The following is a 20638-nucleotide window of genomic DNA, read 5'->3' as shown; positions in this document are numbered from 1 at the left end:
CCCCCTCCAGAACCAGTGGAGAAAGGCATCCACTACCTTAGTCCTTTGCAGGATGAAGCACTCTGGGCACAAAGCCCCCTCCAGAACCAGTGGAGTATCACATCCCCTACCTCATTCCTTGGCAGGATGAAGCACTCTGGACACAAAGCCCCCTCCATAACCAGTGGAGAAAGGCATCCACTACATTAGTCCTTGGCAGGATGAAGCACTTTGGGCACCAAGCCCCCTCCAGAACCAGTGGAGTATCACATCCACTACCTCAGTCCTTGGCAGGATGAAGCACTCTGGGCACCAAGCCCCCTCCAGAACCAGTGGAGAAAGGCATCCACTACCTCAGTCCTTGGCTGGATGAAGTACTCTGGGCACCAAGCCCCCTCCAGAACCAGTGGAGAAAGGCATGCACTACCTCAGTCCTCGGCATGATGAATCACTCTAGGCAAAAAGCCCCCTTCAGAACCAGTAGAGTATCACATCCACTACCTCTGTCCTTGGCAGTATGAAGCACTCTGGGCACCAAGCCCCCTCCAGAACCATTGGAGAAAGGCATCCACTACCTCAGTCCTTCGCTGGATGAAGTACTCTGGTTACCAAGCCCTCTCCAGAACCAGTGGAGAAAGGCATCCACTACCTAAGTCCTTGGCAGGATGAAGCACTCTGGGCACCATGCCCCCTCCAGAACTAGTGGAGAAAGGCATCCACTACCTCAGTCCTTGGCAGGATGAAGCACTCTGGGCAAAAAGCCACCTCCAGAACCAGTGGAGTATCACATCCACTATCTCAGTCCTTCGCAGGATGAATCACTCTGGGCACCAAGCTCCTTCCAGAACGACTGGAGAAAGGCATCCACTACCTTAGTCCTTGGCAGGATGAAGCACTCTGGGCACAAAGCCCCCTCCAGAACCAGTGGAGTATCACATCCACTACCTCATTCCTTAGCAGGATGAAGCACTCTGGGCACAAAGCCCCCTCGAGAACCAGTGGAGAAAGGCATTCACTACCACAGTCCTTGGCAAGATGAAGCACTCTGCGCACCAAGCCCCCTTCAGAACCAGTAGAGTATCACATCCACTACCTCATTCCTTGGCAGGATGAGGCACTCTGGGCACAAAGCCCCCTCCAGAACTAGTGGAGAAAGGCATCCACTACCTCAGTCATTGGCAGGATGAAGCACATTGGGCACAAAGACCCAAACAGAACCAGTGGAGTATCACATCCACTACCTCAGTCCTTGGCAGGATGAAGCACTCTGGGCACCAAGCCCCCTCCAGAACCAGTGGAGTATCACATCCACTACCTCAGTCCTTGGCAGGATGAAGCACTCTGGGCACAAAGCCCCCTCCAGAACCAGTGGAGTATCACATCCACTAGCTCATTCCTTGGCAGGATGCGGCACTCTGGGCACAAAGCCCCCTCCAGAACCAGTGGAGAAAGGCATCCACTACCTCAGTCATTGGCAGGATGAAGCACATTGGGCACAAAGACCCAAACAGAACCAGTGGAGTATCACATCCACTACCTCAGTCCTTGGCAGGATGAAGCACTCTGGGCACCAAGCCCCCCCCAGAACCAGAGGAGTATCACATCCACTACCTCAGTCCTTGGCAGGATGAAGCACTCTGGGTACCAAGCCCCCTCCAGAACCAGTGGAGTATCACATCCACTACCTCAGTCCTTGGCAGGATGAAGCACTCTGCGCACCAAACCCCCTCCAGAACTATTGGAGTATCACATCCACTACCTCAGTCCTTGGATGATGAAGAACTCTGGGCACAAAGCCCCCTCCAGAACTAGTTGAGTATCAGATCCACTACCTCATTCCTTGGCAGGATGAAGCACTCTTGCACAAAGAACCCTCTATAACCAGTGGAGAAAGGCATCCACTACCTAAGTCCTTGGCAGGATGAAGCACTCTGGGCACCAAGCCCCCTCCAGAACTAGTGGAGAAAGGCATCCACTACCTCAGTCCTTGGCAGGATGAAGCACTCTGGGCAAAAAGCCCCCTCCAGAACCAGTGGAGTATCACATCCACTACCTCAGTCCTTGGCAGGATGAAGCACTCTGGGCACCAAGCCCCCTCCAGAACCTGTGGAGAAAGGCATCCACTACCTTATTCCTTGGCAGGATGAAGCACTCTGGGCACAAAGCCCCCTCCAGAACCAGTGGAGTATCACATCCCCTACCTCATTCCTTGGCAGGATGAAGCACTCTGGACACAAAGCCCCCTCCAGAACCAGTGGAGTATCACATCCACTACCTCAGTCTTTGGCAGGATGAAGCACTCTGGGCACCAAGCCCCCTCCAGAACTAGTGGAGTATCACATCCACTACCTTAGTCCTTTTGCAGGATGAAGCACTCTGGGCACAAAGCCCCCTCCAGAACCAGTGGAGAAAGGCATCCACTACCTCAGTCATTGGCAGGATGAAGAACTGTGGGTACCAAGCCCCCTCCAGAACCAGTGGAGTATCACATCCACTAACTCAGTCCTTGGCAGGATGAAGCACTCTGGGCACCAAGCCCCCTCCAGAACCAGTGGAGAAAGGCATCCACTACCTCAGTCCTTGGCTGGATGAAGTACTCTGGGCACCAAGCCCCCTCCAGAACCAGTGGAGAAAGGCATGCACTACCTCAGTCCTCGGCAGGATGAATCACTCTGGGCAAAAAGCCCACTTCAGAACCAGTAGAGTATCACATCCACTACCTCTGTCCTTGGCAGGATGAAGCACTCTGGGCAACAAGCCCCCTCCAGAACCAGTAGAGAAAGGCATCCACTACCTCAGTCCTTGGCAGGATGAAGCACTCTGGGCACCAAGCCCCCTCCAGAACTAGTGGAGAAAGGCATCCACTACCTCAGTCCTTGGCAGGATGAAGCACTCTGGGCAAAAAGCCCCCTCCAGAACCAGTGGAGTATCACATCCACTACCTCAGTCCTTGGCAGGATGAAGCACTCTGGGCACCAAGCCCCCTAAAGAACGACTGGAGAAAGGCATCCACTACCTTAGTCCTTGGCAGGATGAAGCACTCTGGGCACAAAGCCCCCTCCAGAACCAGTGGAGTATCACATCCACTACCTCATTCCTTGGCAGGATGAAGCACTCTGGGCACAAAGCCCCCTCCAGAACAAGTGGAGAAAGGCATTCACTACCTTAGTCCTTGGCAGGATGAAGCACTCTGGGCACAAAGCCCCCTCCAGAACCAGTGGAGTATCACATCCACTACCTCATTCCTTGGCAGGATGAAGCACTCTGGGCACAAAGCCCCCTCCAGAACAAGTGGAGAAAGGCATTCACTACCTCAGTCCTTGGCAGTATGAAGCACTTTGGACACCAAGCCCCCTCCAGAACCAGTGGAGAAAGGCATCCACTACCTCAGTCCTTGGTAGGATGAAGCACTCTGGGCACAAATCCCCCTCCAGTACCAGTGTAGAAAGGCATCCACTACCTCAGTCCTTGGCAGGATGAAGCACTCTGGACACCAAGCCCCCTCCAGAACCAGAGGAGAAAGGCGTCCACTACCTCAGTCCTTGGCAGGATGAAGTACTCTGGGCACCAAGCCCCCTCCAGAACCAGTGGAGAAAAGCATCCACTACCTCAGTCCTTGGCAGGATGAAGCACTCTGGGTACCAAGCCCCCTCTAGAACCAGTGGAGAAAGGCATCCACTACCTCAGTCCTTGGCAGGATGAAGCACTCTGGGCACCAAGCCCCATCCAGAACCAGTGGAGTATTACATTCTCTTCCTCAGTCCTTGGCAGGATGAAGCACTCTGGGCAAAAAGCCCCCTCCAGAACCAGTGGAGTATCACATCCACTACCTCAGTCCTTGGCAGGATGAAGCACTCTGGGCACCAAGCCCCCCCCAGAACCAGAGGAGTATCACATCCACTACCTCAGTCCTTGGCAGGATGAAGCACTCTGGGTACCAAGCCCCCTCCAGAACCAGTGGAGTATCACATCCACTACCTCAGTCCTTGGCAGGATGAAGCACTCTGCGCACCAAACCCCCTCCAGAACTATTGGAGTATCACATCCACTACCTCAGTCCTTGGATGATGAAGAACTCTGGGCACAAAGCCCCCTCCAGAACTAGTTGAGTATCAGATCCACTACCTCATTCCTTGGCAGGATGAAGCACTCTTGGCACAAAGAACCCTCTATAACCAGTGGAGAAAGGCATCCACTACCTAAGTCCTTGGCAGGATGAAGCACTCTGGGCACCAAGCCCCCTCCAGAACTAGTGGAGAAAGGCATCCACTACCTCAGTCCTTGGCAGGATGAAGCACTCTGGGCAAAAAGCCCCCTCCAGAACCAGTGGAGTATCACATCCACTACCTCAGTCCTTGGCAGGATGAAGCACTCTGGGCACCAAGCCCCCTCCAGAACCTGTGGAGAAAGGCATCCACTACCTTATTCCTTGGCAGGATGAAGCACTCTGGGCACAAAGCCCCCTCCAGAACCAGTGGAGTATCACATCCCCTACCTCATTCCTTGGCAGGATGAAGCACTCTGGACACAAAGCCCCCTCCAGAACCAGTGGAGTATCACATCCACTACCTCAGTCTTTGGCAGGATGAAGCACTCTGGGCACCAAGCCCCCTCCAGAACTAGTGGAGTATCACATCCACTACCTTAGTCCTTTTGCAGGATGAAGCACTCTGGGCACAAAGCCCCCTCCAGAACCAGTGGAGAAAGGCATCCACTACCTCAGTCATTGGCAGGATGAAGAACTGTGGGTACCAAGCCCCCTCCAGAACCAGTGGAGTATCACATCCACTAACTCAGTCCTTGGCAGGATGAAGCACTCTGGGCACCAAGCCCCCTCCAGAACCAGTGGAGAAAGGCATCCACTACCTCAGTCCTTGGCTGGATGAAGTACTCTGGGCACCAAGCCCCCTCCAGAACCAGTGGAGAAAGGCATGCACTACCTCAGTCCTCGGCAGGATGAATCACTCTGGGCAAAAAGCCCACTTCAGAACCAGTAGAGTATCACATCCACTACCTCTGTCCTTGGCAGGATGAAGCACTCTGGGCAACAAGCCCCCTACAGAACCAGTGGAGAAAGGCATCCACTACCTCAGTCCTTGGCAGGATGAAGCACTCTGGGCACCAAGCCCCCTCCAGAACTAGTGGAGAAAGGCATCCACTACCTCAGTCCTTGGCAGGATGAAGCACTCTGGGCAAAAACCCCCCTTCAGAACCAGTGGAGTATCACATCCACTACCTCAGTCCTTGGCAGGATGAAGCACTCTGGGCACCAAGCCCCCTCCAGAACGACTGGAGAAAGGCATCCACTACCTTAGTCCTTGGCAGGATGAAGCACTCTGGGCACAAAGCCCCCTCCAGAACCAGTGGAGTATCACATCCACTACCTCATTCCTTGGCAGGATGAAGCACTCTGGGCACAAAGCCCCCTCCAGAACAAGTGGAGAAAGGCATTCACTACCACAGTCCTTGGCAAGATGAAGCACTCTGTGCACCAAGCCCCCTCCAGAACCAGTGGAATTTCACATCCACTACCTCAGTCCTTGGTAGGATGAATCACTCTGGGCACAACGCCCCCTCCAGAACCAGTGTAGAAAGGCATTCACTACCTCAGTCCTTGGCAGTATGAAGCACTTTGGACACCAAGCCCCCTCCAGAACCAGTGGAGAAAGGCATCCACTACCTCAGTCCTTGGTAGGATGAAGCACTCTGGGCACAAATCCCCCTCCAGTACCAGTGTAGAAAGGCATCCACTACCTCAGTCCTTGGCAGGATGAAGCACTCTGGACACCAAGCCCCCTCCAGAACCAGAGGAGAAAGGCGTCCACTACCTCAGTCCTTGGCAGGATGAAGTACTCTGGGCACCAAGCCCCCTCCAGAACCAGTGGAGAAAAGCATCCACTACCTCAGTCCTTGGCAGGATGAAGCACTCTGGGTACCAAGCCCCCTCTAGAACCAGTGGAGAAAGGCATCCACTACCTCAGTCCTTGGCAGGATGAAGCACTCTGGGCACCAAGCCCCATCCAGAACCAGTGGAGTATTACATTCTCTTCCTCAGTCCTTGGCAGGATGAAGCACTCTGGGCAAAAAGCCCCCTCCAGAACCAGTGGAGTATCACATCCACTACCTCAGTCCTTGGCAGGATGAAGCACTCTGGGCACAAATCCCCCTCCAGAACCAGTGGAGAACGGCATCCACTACCTCAGTCCTTGGCAGTATGAAGCACTCTGGTCACCAAGCCCCCTCCAGGACCAATGGAGAAAGGCATCCACTACCTCAGTCCTTGGCAGGATGAAGCACTCTGGGCACAAAGGCCCCTCCAGAACCAGTGGAGAAAGGCGTCCACTACCTCAGTCCTTGGCAGGATGAATCACTTTGGGCACCAAGCCCCCTCCAGATACAGTGGACAAAGACATCCACTACCTCAGTCCTTGGCAGGATGAAGTACTCTGGGCACCAAACCCCCTCCAGAACCAGTGGAGAAAGGCATTCACTACCACAGTCCTTGGCAAGATGAAGCACTCTCCGCACCAAGCCCCCTCCAGAACCAGTGGAATATCACATACACTACCTCAGTCCTTGGCAGGATGAAGCACTCTGGGCACAAAGCCCCCTCCAGAACCAGTGGAGTATCACATCCACTATCTCTGTCCTTGGTAGGATGAAGCACTCTGGGCACAAAGCCCCCTCCAGAACCAGTGTAGAAAGGCATTCACTACCTCAGTCCTTGGCGGTATGAAGCACTCTGGGCACCAAGCCCCCTCCAGAACCAGTGGGGAAAGGCATCCACTACCTTAGTCCTTGGCAGGATGAAGCACTCTGGGCACAAAGCCCCCTCCAGAATCAGTGGAGTATCACATCCACTACCTCAGTCCTTGGCAGGATGAAGCACTCTGGGCACAATGCCCCCTCCAGAATCAGTGGAGAAAGGCATCCACTTCCTCTGTCCTTGGCAGGATGAAGCACTCTGGGCACTAAGCCCGCTACAGATCCAGTGGAGAAAGGCATCCACTACCTCAGTCCTTGGCAGGATGAAGCACTCTGGGCACCAAGCCCCCTCCAGAACCATTGGAGTATCCCATCCACTACCTCAGTCCTTGGCAGGATGAAGCACTCTGGGCACAAAGCCCCCTCCAGAACCAGTGGAGAAAGGCATCAAGTACCTCAGTCCTTGGCAGGATGAAGCACTCTGGGCACTACGCCCCCTCCAGTACCAGTAGAGTATCACATCCACTACCTCAGTCCTTGGCAGGATGAAGCACTCTGGGCACAAAGCCCCCTCCAGAACCAGTGTAGAAAGGCATTCACTACCTCAGTCCTTGGCGTTATGAAGCACTCTGGGCACCAAGCCCCCTCCAGAACCAGTGGGGAAAGGCATCCACTACCTTAGTCCTTGGCAGGATGAAGCACTCTGGGCACAAAGCCCCCTCCAGAATCAGTGGAGTATCACATCCACTACCTCAGTCCGTGGCAGGATGAAGCACTCTGGGCACAATGCCCCCTCCAGAATCAGTGTAGAAAGGCATCCACTTCCTCTGTCCTTGGCAGGATGAAGCACTCTGGGCACTAAGCCCGCTACAGATCCAGTGGAGAAAGGCATCCACTACCTCAGTCCTTGGCAGGATGAAGCACTCTGGGCACCAAGCCCCCTCCAGAACCATTGGAGTATCCCATCCACTACCTCAGTCCTTGGCAGGATGAAGCACTCTGGGCTCAAAGCCCCCTCCAGAACCAGTGGAGAAAGGCATCAAGTACCCCAGTCCTTGGCAGGATGAAGCACTCTGGGCACTACGCCCCCTCCAGTACCAGTAGAGTATCACATCCACTACCTCAGTCCTTGGCAGGATGAAGCACTCTGGGCACTAAGCCCGCTGCAGATCCAGTGGAGAAAGGCATCCACTACCTCAGTCCTTGGCAGGATGAAGCACTCTGGGCACCAAGCCCCCTCCAGAACCAGTGGAGTATCCCATCCTCTACCTCAGTCCTTGGCAGGATGAAGCACTCTGGGCACAAAGCCCCCTCCAGAACCAGTGGAGAAAGGCATCCAGTACCTCAGTCCTTGGCAGGATGAAGCACTCTGGGCACTATGCCCCCTCCAGTACCAGTAGAGTATCACATCCACTACCTCAGTCCTTGGCAGGATGAAGCACTCTGGGCAAAAAACCCCCTCCAGAACTAGTGGAGTATCACATCCACTACCTCAATCCTTGGCAGGATGAAGCACTCTGGGCACAAAGCCCCCTCCAGAACCAGTGGAGAAACGTATCCACTACCCCAGTCCTTGGCAGGATGAGGCACTCTGGGCACCAAGCCCCCTCCAAAACCAGTGGAGTATCACATCCACTACCTCAGTCCTTGGCAGGATGAAGCACTCTGGGCACAACGCCCCCTCCAGAACCAGTGGAGAAAGGAATCCACTACCTCTGTCCTTGGCAGGATGAAGCACTCTGGGCACCAAGCCCCCTCCAGAACCAGTGGAGAAAGTCATCCACTACCTCAGTCCTTGGCAGGATGAAGCACTCTGGGCACCAAGCCCCCTCCAGAACTAGTGGAGTATCACATCCAGTACCTCAGTCCTTGGCAGGATGAAGCACTCTGGGCACAAAGCCCCCTCCAGCACCAGTGGAGAAAGGCATGCACTACCTCAGTCCTTGGCAGGATGAAGGACTCTGGGTACCAAGCCCCCTCCAGTACCAGTGGAGAAAGGCATCCACTACCTCAGTCCTTGGCAGGATGAATCACTCTGGGCACCAAGCCCCCTTCAGAACCAGTGGAGTATCACATCCACTACCTCAGTCCTTGGCAGGATGAAGCACTCTGGGCACAAAGCCCCCTCCAGAACCAGTGGAGTATCACATCCACTACCTCAGTCCTTGGCAGGATGAAGCACTCTGGGCACAATGCCCCCTCCAGAATCAGTGGAGAAAGGCATCCACTTCCTCTGTCCTTGGAAGGATGAAGCACTCTGGGCACTAAGCCCGCTGCAGATCCAGTGGAGAAAGGCATCCACTACCTCAGTCCTTGGCAGGATGAAGCACTCTGGGCACCAAGCCCCCTCCAGAACCAGTGGAGTATCCCATCCACTACCTCAGTCCTTGGCAGGATGAAGCACTCTGGGCCCAAAGCCCCCTCCAGAACCAGTGGAGAAAGGCATCCAGTACCTCAGTCCTTGGCAGGATGAAGCACTCTGGGCACTATGCCCCCTCCAGTACCAGTAGAGTATCACATCCACTACCTCAGTCCTTGGCAGGATGAAGCACTCTGGGCAAAAAGCCCCCTCCAGAACTAGTGGAGTATCACATCCACTACCTCAATCCTTGGCAGGATGAAGCACTCTGGGCACAAAGCCCCCTCCAGAACCAGTGGAGAAACGTATCCACTACCCCAGTCCTTGGCAGGATGAGGCACTCTGGGCACCAAGCCCCCTCCAAAACCAGTGGAGTATCACATCCACTACCTCAGTCCTTGGCAGGATGAAGCACTCTGGGCACAACGCCCCCTCCAGAACCAGTGGAGAAAGGAATCCACTACCTCTGTCCTTGGCAGGATGAAGCACTCTGGGCACCAAGCCCCCTCCAGAACCAGTGGAGAAAGTCATCCACTACCTCAGTCCTTGGCAGGATGAAGCACTCTGGGCACCAAGCCCCCTCCAGAACTAGTGGAGTATCACATCCAGTACCTCAGTCCTTGGCAGGATGAAGCACTCTGGGCACAAAGCCCCCTCCAGCACCAGTGGAGAAAGGCATGCACTACCTCAGTCCTTGGCAGGATGAAGGACTCTGGGTACCAAGACCCCTCCAGTACCAGTGGAGAAAGGCATCCACTACCTCAGTCCTTGGCAGGATGAATCACTCTGGGCACCAAGCCCCCTTCAGAACCAGTGGAGTATCACATCCACTACCTCAGTCCTTGGCAGGATGAAGCACTCTGGGCACAAAGCCCCCTCCAGAACCAGTGGAGTATCACATCCACTACCTCAGTCCTTGGTAGGATGAAGCACTCTGGGCACAAAGCCCCCTCCAGAAGCAGTGTAGAAAGGCATTCACTACCTCAGTCCTTGGCGGTATGAAGCACTCTGGGCACCAAGCCCCCTCCAGAACCAGTGGGGAAAGGCATCCACTACCTTAGTCCTTGGCAGGATGAAGCAGTCTGGGCACAAAGCCCCCTCCAGAATCAGTGGAGTATCACATCCACTACCTCAGTCCTTGGTAGGATGAAGCACTCTGGGCACAATGCCCCCTCCAGAATCAGTGGAGAAAGGCATCCACTTCCTCTGTCCTTGGCAGGATGAAGCACTCTGGGCACTAATCCCGCTGCAGATCCAGTGGAGAAAGGCATCCACTACCTCAGTCCTTGGCAGGATGAAGCACTCTGGGCACCAAGCCCCGTCCAGAACCAGTGGAGTATCCCATCCACTACCTCAGTCCTTGGCAGGATGAAGCACTCTGGGCACAAAGCCCCCTCCAGAACCAGTGGAGAAAGGCATCCAGTACCTCAGTCCTTGGCAGGATGAAGCACTCTGGGCACCAAGCTCCCTCCAGAACCAGTGGAGTATCCCATCCACTACCTCAGTCCTTGGCAGGATGAAGCACTCTGGGCACAAAGCCCCCTCCAGAACCAGTGGAGTATCACATCCACTACCTCAGTCCTTGGTAGGATGAAGCACTCTGGGCACAAAGCCCCCTCCAGAACCAGTGGGGAAAGGCATCCACTACCTTAGTCCTTGGCAGGATGAAGCACTCTGGGCACAAAGCCCACTCCAGAATCAGTGGAGTATCACATTCACTACCTCAGTCCTTGGCAGGATGAAGCACTCTGGGCACAATGCCTGTAGGAGGCTGGACTGGCTTGTAGTGAGTACCAAGGGGTACTTGCACCTTGCACCAGGCCCAGTTATCCCTTATTAGTGTATAGGGTGTCTAGCAGCTTAGGCTGATAGATAATGGTAGCTTAGCAGAGCAGGTTAGGCTGAACTAGGAGACGTGTGAAGCTACTACAGTACCACTTAGTGTCATATGCACAATATCATAAGAAAACACAATACACAGTTATACTAAAAATAAAGGTACTTTATTTTTATGACAATATGCCAAAGTATCTTAGAGTGTACCCTCAGTGAGAGGATAGGAAATATACACAAGATATATATACACAATAGCAAAAATATGCAGTATAGTCTTAGAAAACAGTGCAAACAATGTATAGTTACAATAGGATGCAATGGGGAAACATAGGGATAGGGGCAACACAAACCATATACTCTAGAAGTGGAATGCGAACCACGAATGGACCCCAAACCTATGTGACCTTGTAGAGGGTCGCTGGGACTATTAGAAAATAGTGAGAGTTAGAAAAATAACCCTCCCCAAGACCCTGAAAAGTGAGTGCAAAGTGCACTAAAGTTCCCCTAAGGACAAAATAGTCGTGTTAGAGGGAGAATGCAAGGAAAACACAAATCAGCAATGCAACAACGATGGATTCCTGTCGGAGGGTACCTGTGGAACAAGGGGACCAAGTCCAAAAGTCACAAGCAGCTCGTAGCTGGGCAGATGCCCAAGAAATGCCAGCGGTTGGTGCAAAGAAGCTCTTACTAGGCTGAAGAGCTGTGAATACTGCAGGAACGACAAGGGCTAGAGACTTCCCCTTTGGAGGATGGATCCCCCACGCCTTGGAGAGTCGTGCAGAAGTGTTTTCCCGCCGGATGGACACCAACAAGCCTTGCTACACGCAAATCGTGCGTTTGGCGTTTTTGGACGCTGCTGGGGCCCAGGAGGGACCAGAAGGTCGCAATTTGGACCTGCAGAGAGAGGGGACGTCGAGCAAGACAAAGAGCCCTCACTGCAGCAGGTAGCTCCCGGAGAAGTGCCAGAAACAGGCACTACAAAGATGCGTGAAACGGTGCTCGCCGAAGTTGCACAAAGGAGTCCCACGTCGCCGGAGACCAACTTAGAAAGTCGTGCAATGCAGGTTAGAGTGCCGTGGACCCAGGCTTGGCTGTGCACACAGGATTTCCGCCGGAAGTGCACAGGGGCCGGAGAAGCTTGCAAAGTCGCGGTTCCCAGCAATGCAGCCCAGCGAGGTGAGGCAAGGACTTACCTCCACCAAACTTGGGCTGAAGAGTCACTGGACTGTGGGAGTCACTTGGACGGTGTCGCTGGATTCGAGGGACCTCGCTCGTCGTGCTGAGAGGAGACCCAAGGGACCGGAGATGCAGCTTTTTGGTGCCTGCGGTTGCAGGGGGAAGATTCCGTCGACCCACGGGAGATTTCTTCGGAGCTTCTGGTGCAGAGAGGAGGCAGACTACCCCCACAGCATGCACAAGCAGGAAAACAGTCGAGAAGGCGGCAGGATCAGCGTTACAGAGTTGCAGTAGTCGTCTTTGCTACTATGTTGCAGGTTTTCAGGCTTCCAGCGCGGTCAGCGGTCGATTCCTTATCAGAAGGTGAAGAGGGAGATGCAGAGGAACTCGGCTGAGCTCATGCATTCGTTATCTAAAGTTTCCCCAGAGACAGAGACCCTAAATAGCCAGAAAAGAGGGTTTGGCTACCTAGGAGAGAGGAAAGGCTACTAACACCTGAAGGAGCCTATCACAAGGAGTCTCTGACGTCACCTGGTGGCACTGGCCACTCAGAGCAGTCCAGTGTGCCAGCAGCACCTCTGTTTCCAAAATGGCAGAGGTCTGGAGCACACTGGAGGAGCTCTGGACACCTCCCAGGGGAGGTGCAGGTCAGGGGAGTGGTCACTCCCCTTTCCTTTGTCCAGTTTCGCGCCAGAGCAGGGGCTAAGGGGTCCCTGAACCGGTGTAGACTGGCTTATGCAGAATTGGGCACATCTGTGCCCAACAAAGCATTTCCAGAGGCTGGGGGAGGCTACTCCTCCCCTGCCTTCACACCATTTTCCAAAGGGAGAGGGTGTCACACCCTCTCTCAGAGGAAGTTCTTTGTTCTGCCATCCTGGGCCAGGCCTGGCTGGACCCCAGGAGGGCAGCAGCCTGTCTGAGGGGTTGGCAGCAGCAGCAGCTGCAGAGAAACCCCAGGAAGGGCAGTATGGCAGTACCAGGGTCTGTGCTACAGACCACTGGGATCATGGAATTGTACCAACAATGCCAGGATGGCATAGAGGGGCCAATTCCATGATCATAGACATGTTACATGGCCATATTCGGAGTTACCATGGTGAAGCTACATATAGGTAGTGACCTATATGTAGTGCACGCGTGTAATGGTGTCCCCGCACTCACAAAGTTCAGTGAATTGGCTCTGAACAATGTGGGGGCACCTTGGCTAGTGCCAGGGTGCCCTCACACTAAGTAACTTTGCACCTAACCTTTACCAGGTAAAGGTTAGACATATAGGTGACTTATAAGTTACTTAAGTGCAGTGTAAAATGGCTGTGAAATAACGTGGACGTTATTTCACTCAGGCTGCAGTGGCAGGCCTGTGTAAGAATTGTCAGAGCTCCCTATGGGTGGCAAAAGAAATGCTGCAGCCCATAGGGATCTCCTGGAACCCCAATACCCTGGGTACCTCAGTACCATATACTAGGGAATTATAAGGGTGTTCCAGTAAGCCAATGTAAATTGGTAAAAATGGTCACTAGCCTGTCAGTGACAATTTGGAAAGAAATGAGAGAGCATAACCACTGACGTTCTGATTAGCAGAGCCTCAGTGAGACAGTTAGTCACTACACAGGTAACACATTCAGGCACACTTATGAGCACTGGGGCCCTGGGTTACCAGGGTCCCAGTGACACATACAACTAAAACAACATATATACAGTGAAAAATGGGGGTAACATGCCAGGCAAGATGGTACTTTCCTACAATGCCCCCTCCAGAATCAGTGGAGAAAGGCATCCACTTTCTCTGTCCTTGGCAGGATGAAGCACTCTGGGCACTAAGCCCGCTGCAGATTCAGTGGAGAAAGGCATCCACTACCTCAGTCCTTAGCGGTATGAAGCACTCTGGGCACCAAGCCCCCTCCAGAACCAGTGGGGAAAGGCATCCACTACCTTAGTCCTTGGCAGGATGAAGCACTCTGGGCACAAAGCCCACTCCAGAATCAGTGGAGTATCACATCCACTACCTCAGTCCTTGGCAGGATGAAGCACTCTGGGCACAATGCCCCCTCCAGAATCAGTGGAGAAAGGCATCCACTTCCTCTGTCCTTGGCAGGATGAAGCACTCTGGGCACTAAGCCCGCTGTAGATTCAGTGGAGAAAGGCATCCACTACCTCAGTCCTTGGCAGGATGAAGCACTCTGGGCACCAAGCCCCCTCCAGAACCAGTGGAGTATCCCATCCACTACCTCAGTCCTTGGCAGGATGAAGCACTCTGGGCACAATGCCCCCTCCAGAATCAGTGGAGAAAGGCATGCACTTCCTCTGTCCTTGGCAGGATGAAGCACTCTGGGCACTAAGCCCGCTGCAGATTCAGTGTAGAAAGGCATTCACTACCTCAGTTCTTGGCGGTATGAAGCACTCTGGGCACCAAGCCCCCTCCAGAACCAGTGGGGAAAGGCATCCACTACCTTAGTCCTTGGCAGGATGAAGCACTCTGGGCACAAAGCCCACTCCAGAATCAGTGGAGTATCACATCCACTACCTCAGTCCTTGGCAGGATGAAGCACTCTGGGCACAATGCCCCCTCCAGAATCAGTGGAGAAAGGCATCCACTTCCTCTGTCCTTGGCAGGATGAAGCACTCTGGGCACTAAGCCCGCTGCAGATTCAGTGGAGAAAGGCATCCACTACCTCAGTCCTTGGCAGGATGAAGCACTCTGGGCACCAAGCCCCCTCCAGAACCAGTGGAGTATCCCATCCACTACCTCAGTCCTTTGCAGGATGAAGCACTCTGGGCACAAAGCCCCCTCCAGAACCAGTGGAGAAAGGCATCCACTACCTTAGTCCTTTGCAGGATGAAGCACTCTGGGCACAAAGCCCCCTCCAGAACCAGTGGAGTATCACATCCCCTACCTCATTCCTTGGCAGGATGAAGCACTCTGGACAGAAAGCCCCATCCAGAACCAGTGGAGAAAGGCATCCACTACCTTAGTCCTTGGCAGGATGAAGCACTTTGGGCACCAAGCCCCCTCCAGAACCAGTGGAGAAAGGAATTCACTACCACAGTCCTTGGCAAGATGAAGCACTCTGCGCACCAAGCCCACTCCAGAACCAGTGGAATATCACATCCACTACCTCAGTCCTTGGCAGGATGAAGCACTCTGGGCACAAAGCCCCCTCCAGAACCAGTGGAGTATCACATCCACTACCTCAGTCCTTGGTAGGATGAAGCACTCTGGGCACAAAGCCCCTCCAGAACCAGTGTAGAAAGGCATTCACTACCTCAGTCCTTGGCGGTATGAAGCACTCTGGGAACCAAGCCCCCTCCAGAACCAGTGGGGAAAGGCATCCACTACCTTAGTCCTTGGCAGGATGAAGCACTCTGGGCACAAAGCCCCCTCCAGAATCAGTGGAGTATCACATCCACTACCTCAGTCCTTGGCAGGATGAAGCACTCTGGGCACAATGCCCCCTCCAGAATCAGTGGAGAAAGGCATCCACTTCCTCTGTCCTTGGCAGGATGAAGCACTCTGGGCACTAAGCCCGCTGCAGATCCAGTGGAGAAAGGCATCCACTACCTCAGTCCTTGGCAGGATGAAGCACTCTGGGCACCAAGCCCCCTCCAGAACCAGTGGAGTATCCCATCCACTACCTCAGTCCTTGGCAGGATGAAGCACTCTGGGCACAAAGCCCCCTCCAGAACCAGTGGAGAAAGGCATCCAGTACCTCAGTCCTTGGCAGGATGAAGCACTCTGGGCACTATGCCCCCTCCAGTACCAGTAGAGTATCACATCCACTACCTCAGTCCTTGGCAGGATGAAGCACTCTGGGCAAAAAGCCCCCTCCAGAACTAGTGGAGTATCACATCCACTACCTCAATCCTTGGCAGGATGAAGCACTCTGGGCACAAAGCCCCCTCCAGAACCAGTGGAGAAACGTATCCACTACCCCAGTCCTTGGCAGGATGAGGCACTCTGGGCACCAAGCCCCCTCCAAAACCAGTGGAGTATCACATCCACTACCTCAGTCCTTGGCAGGATGAAGCACTCTGGGCACAACGCCCCCTCCAGAACCAGTGGAGAAAGGAATCCACTACCTCTGTCCTTGGCAGGATGAAGCACTCTGGGCACCAAGCCCCCTCCAGAACCAGTGGAGAAAGTCATCCACTACCTCAGTCCTTGGCAGGATGAAGCACTCTGGGCACCAAGCCCCCTCCAGAACTAGTGGAGTATCACATCCAGTACCTCAGTCCTTGGCAGGATGAAGCACTCTGGGCACAAAGCCCCCTCCAGCACCAGTGGAGAAAGGCATGCACTACCTCAGTCCTTGGCAGGATGAAGGACTCTGGGTACCAAGCCCCCTCCAGTACCAGTGGAGAAAGGCATCCACTACCTCAGTCCTTGGCAGGATGAATCACTCTGGGCAACAAGCCCCCTTCAGAACCAGTGGAGTATCACATCCACTACCTCAGTCCTTGGCAGGATGAAGCACTCTGGGCACAAAGCCCCCTCCAGAACCAGTGGAGTATCACATCCACTACCTCAGTCCTTGGATGATGAAGAACTCTGGGCACAAAGCCCCCTCCAAAACTAGTTGAGTATCAGATCCACTACCTCATTCCTTGGCAGGATGAAGCACTCTTGGCACAAAGAACCCTCTATAACCAGTGGAAAAAGGCATCAACTACCTCAGTCCTTGGCAGGATGAAGCACGTTGGGCAATAAGCCCCCTCCAGAACCAGTGGAGTATCACATCCACTACCTCAGTCCTTGGCAGGATGAAGCACTCTGGGCACAAGCCCCCTCCAGAACCAGTGGAGTATCACATCCACTACCTCAGTCCTTGGCAGGATGAAGCACTCTCGGCACAAAGCCCCCTCCAGAACTAGTGGAGTATCACATTCACTACCTCATTCCTTGGCAGGATGAAGCACACTGGGCACAAAGCTTCTTCTATAACCAGTGGAGAAAGGTATCCACTACCTTAGTCCTTGGCAATATGAAGCACTCTGGGCACCAAGCCCCCTGCAGAACCAGTGGAGATAGGCATTCATTACCTCAGTCCTTGGCAGGATGAAGTACTCTGGGCACCAAGCCCCCTCCAGAGCCAGTGGAGAAAGGCATCCACTACCTCAGTCCTTGGCAGGATGAATCACTCTGGGCACCAAGCCCCCTTCAGAACCAGTGGAGTATCACATCCACTACTTCAGTCCTTGGCAGGATGAAGCACTCTGGGCACCAAGCCCCCTCCAGAACCAGTGGAGTATCACTTCCACTACCTCAGTCCTTGGCAGGATGAAGCACTCTGGGCACAAAGGCCCCTCCAGAACCAGTGGAGAAAGGCATCCACTACCTCAGTCCTTGGCAGTATGAAGCACTCTGGACACCAAGCCCCCTCCAGAACCAGTGGAGAAAGGCATCCACTACCTCAGTCCTTGGCAGGATGAAGCACTCTGGGCAAAAAGCCCCCTCCAGAACCAGTGGAGTATCACATCCAGTACCTCAGTCCTTGGCAGGATGAAGCACTCTGGGCACAAAGCCCCCTCCAGCACCAGTGGAGAAAGGCATGCACTACCTCAGTCCTTGGCAGGATGAAGGACTCTGGGTACCAAGCCCCCTCCAGTACCAGTGGAGAAAGGCATCCACTACCTCAGTCCTTGGCAGGATGAATCACTCTGGGCACCAAGCCCCCTTCAGAACCAGTGGAGTATCACATCCACTACCTCAGTCCTTGGCAGGATGAAGCACTCTGGGCACAAAGCCCCCTCCAGAACCAGTGCAGTATCACATCCACTACCTCAGTCCTTGGCAGGATGAAGCACTCTGGGCACAAAGCCCCCTCCAGAACCAGTTCGAGAAAGGCATCCACTACCTCAGTCCTTGGCAGGATGAAGCACTCTGGGCAAAAAGCCCCCTCCAGAACCAGTGGAGTATCACATCCACTACCTCAGTCCTTGGCAGGATGAAGCACTCTGGGCACCAATCCCCCTCCAGAACCAGTGGAGAAAGGCATCCACTACTTTAGTCCTTTGGAGGATGAAGCACTCTGGGCACAAAGCCCCCTCCAGAACCAGTGGGGTATCATATCCCCTACCTCATTCCTTGGCAGGATGAAGCACTCTGGACACAAAGCCCCCTCCAGAACCAGTGGAGAAAGGCATCCACTACATTAGTCCTTGGCAGGATGAAGCACTCTGGGCACAAAGCCCCCTCCAGAACCAGTGGAGAAACGTATCCACTACCCCAGTCCTTGGCAGGATGAGGCACTCTGGGCACCAAGCCCCCTCCAGAACTAGTGTAGTATCACATCCACTACCTTAGTCCTTTTGCAGGATGAAGCACTCTGGGCACAACGCCCCCTCCAGAACCAGTGGAGAAAGGAATCCACTACCTCTGTCCTTGGCAGGATGAAGCACTCTGGGCACCAAGCCCCCTCCAGAACCAGTGGAGAAAGTCATCCACTACCTCAGTCCTTGGCAGGATGAAGCACTCTGGGCACCAAGCCCCCTCCAGAACTAGTGGAGTATCACATCCAGTACCTCAGTCCTTGGCAGGATGAAGCACTCTGGGCACAAAGCCCCCTCCAGCACCAGTGGAGAAAGGCATGCACTACCTCAGTCCTTGGCAGGATGAAGGACTCTGGGTACCAAGCCCCCTCCAGTACCAGTGGAGAAAGGCATCCACTACCTCAGTCCTTGGCAGGATGAATCACTCTGGGCAACAAGCCCCCTTCAGAACCAGTGGAGTATCACATCCACTACCTCAGTCCTTGGCAGGATGAAGCACTCTGGGCACAAAGCCCCCTCCAGAACCAGTGGAGTATCACATCCACTACCTCAGTCCTTGGATGATGAAGAACTCTGGGCACAAAGCCCCCTCCAAAACTAGTTGAGTATCAGATCCACTACCTCATTCCTTGGCAGGATGAAGCACTCTTGGCACAAAGAACCCTCTATAACCAGTGGAAAAAGGCATCAACTACCTCAGTCCTTGGCAGGATGAAGCACGTTGGGCAATAAGCCCCCTCCAGAACCAGTGGAGTATCACATCCACTACCTCAGTCCTTGGCAGGATGAAGCACTCTGGGCACAAGCCCCCTCCAGAACCAGTGGAGTATCACATCCACTACCTCAGTCCTTGGCAGGATGAAGCACTCTCGGCACAAAGCCCCCTCCAGAACTAGTGGAGTATCACATTCACTACCTCATTCCTTGGCAGGATGAAGCACTCTGGGCACCAAGCCCCCTCCAGAACCAGTGGAGTATCACATCCACTACCTCTGTCCTTGGCAGGATGAAGCACTCTGGGCACCAAGCCCCCTCCAGAACCATTGGAGAAAGGCATCCACTACCTCAGTCCTTCGCTGGATGAAGTACTCTGGGTACCAAGCCCTCTCCAGAACCAGTGGAGAAAGGCATCCACTACCTAAGTCCTTGGCAGGATGAAGCACTCTGGGCACCAAGCCCCCTCCAGAACTAGTGGAGAAAGGCATCCACTACCTCAGTCCTTGGCAGGATGAAGCACTCTGGGCAAAAAGCCACCTCCAGAACCAGTGGAGTATCACATCCACTACCTCAGTCCTTCGCAGGATGAATCACTCTGGGCACCAAGCTCCTTCCAGAACGACTGGAGAAAGGCATCCACTACCTTAGTCCTTGGCAGGATGAAGCACTCTGGGCACAAAGCCCCCTCCAGAACCAGTGGAGTATCACATCCACTACCTCATTCCTTAGCAGGATGAAGCACTCTGGGCACAAAGCCCCCTCCAGAACCAGTGGAGAAAGGCATTCACTACCACAGTCCTTGGCAAGTATGAAGCACTCTGCGCACCAAGCCCCCTTCAGAACCAGTAGAGTATCACATCCACTACCTCATTCCTTGGCAGGATGAGGCACTCTGGGCACAAAGCCCCCTCCAGAACTAGTGGAGAAAGGCATCCACTACCTCAGTCATTGGCAGGATGAAGCACATTGGGCACAAAGACCCAAAAAGAACCAGTGGAGTATCACATCCACTACCTCAGTCCTTGGCAGGATGAAGCACTCTGGGCACCAAGCCCCCTCCAGAACCAGTGGAGTATCCCATCCACTACCTCAGTCCTTGGCAGGATGAAGCACTCTGGGCACAAAGCCCCCTCCAGAACCAGTGGAGTATCACATCCACTAGCTCATTCCTTGGCAGGATGCGGCACTCTGGGCACAAAGTACCCTCCAGAACCAGTGGAGAAAGGCATCCACTACCTCAGTCATTGGCAGGATGAAGCACATTGGGCACAAAGACCCAAACAGAACCAGTGGAGTATCACATCCACTACCTCAGTCCTTGGCAGGATGAAGCACTCTGGGCACCAAGCCCCCTCCAGAACCAGTGGAGTATCACATCCACTACCTCAGTCCTTGGCAGGATGAAGCACTCTGCGCACCAAGCCCCCTCCAGAACTATTGGAGTATCACATCCACTACCTCAGTCCTTGGATGATGAAGAACTCTGGGCACAAAGCCCCCTCCAAAACTAGTTGAGTATCAGATCCACTACCTCATTCCTTGGCAGGATGAAGCACTCTTGGCACAAAGAACCCTCTATAACCAGTGGAAAAAGGCATC

Source organism: Pleurodeles waltl, chromosome 1_1 (genome assembly GCF_031143425.1).
Source record: "Pleurodeles waltl isolate 20211129_DDA chromosome 1_1, aPleWal1.hap1.20221129, whole genome shotgun sequence".
Taxonomy (NCBI): domain Eukaryota; kingdom Metazoa; phylum Chordata; class Amphibia; order Caudata; family Salamandridae; genus Pleurodeles; species Pleurodeles waltl.
Note: the sequence above shows the minus strand (reverse complement) of the source record.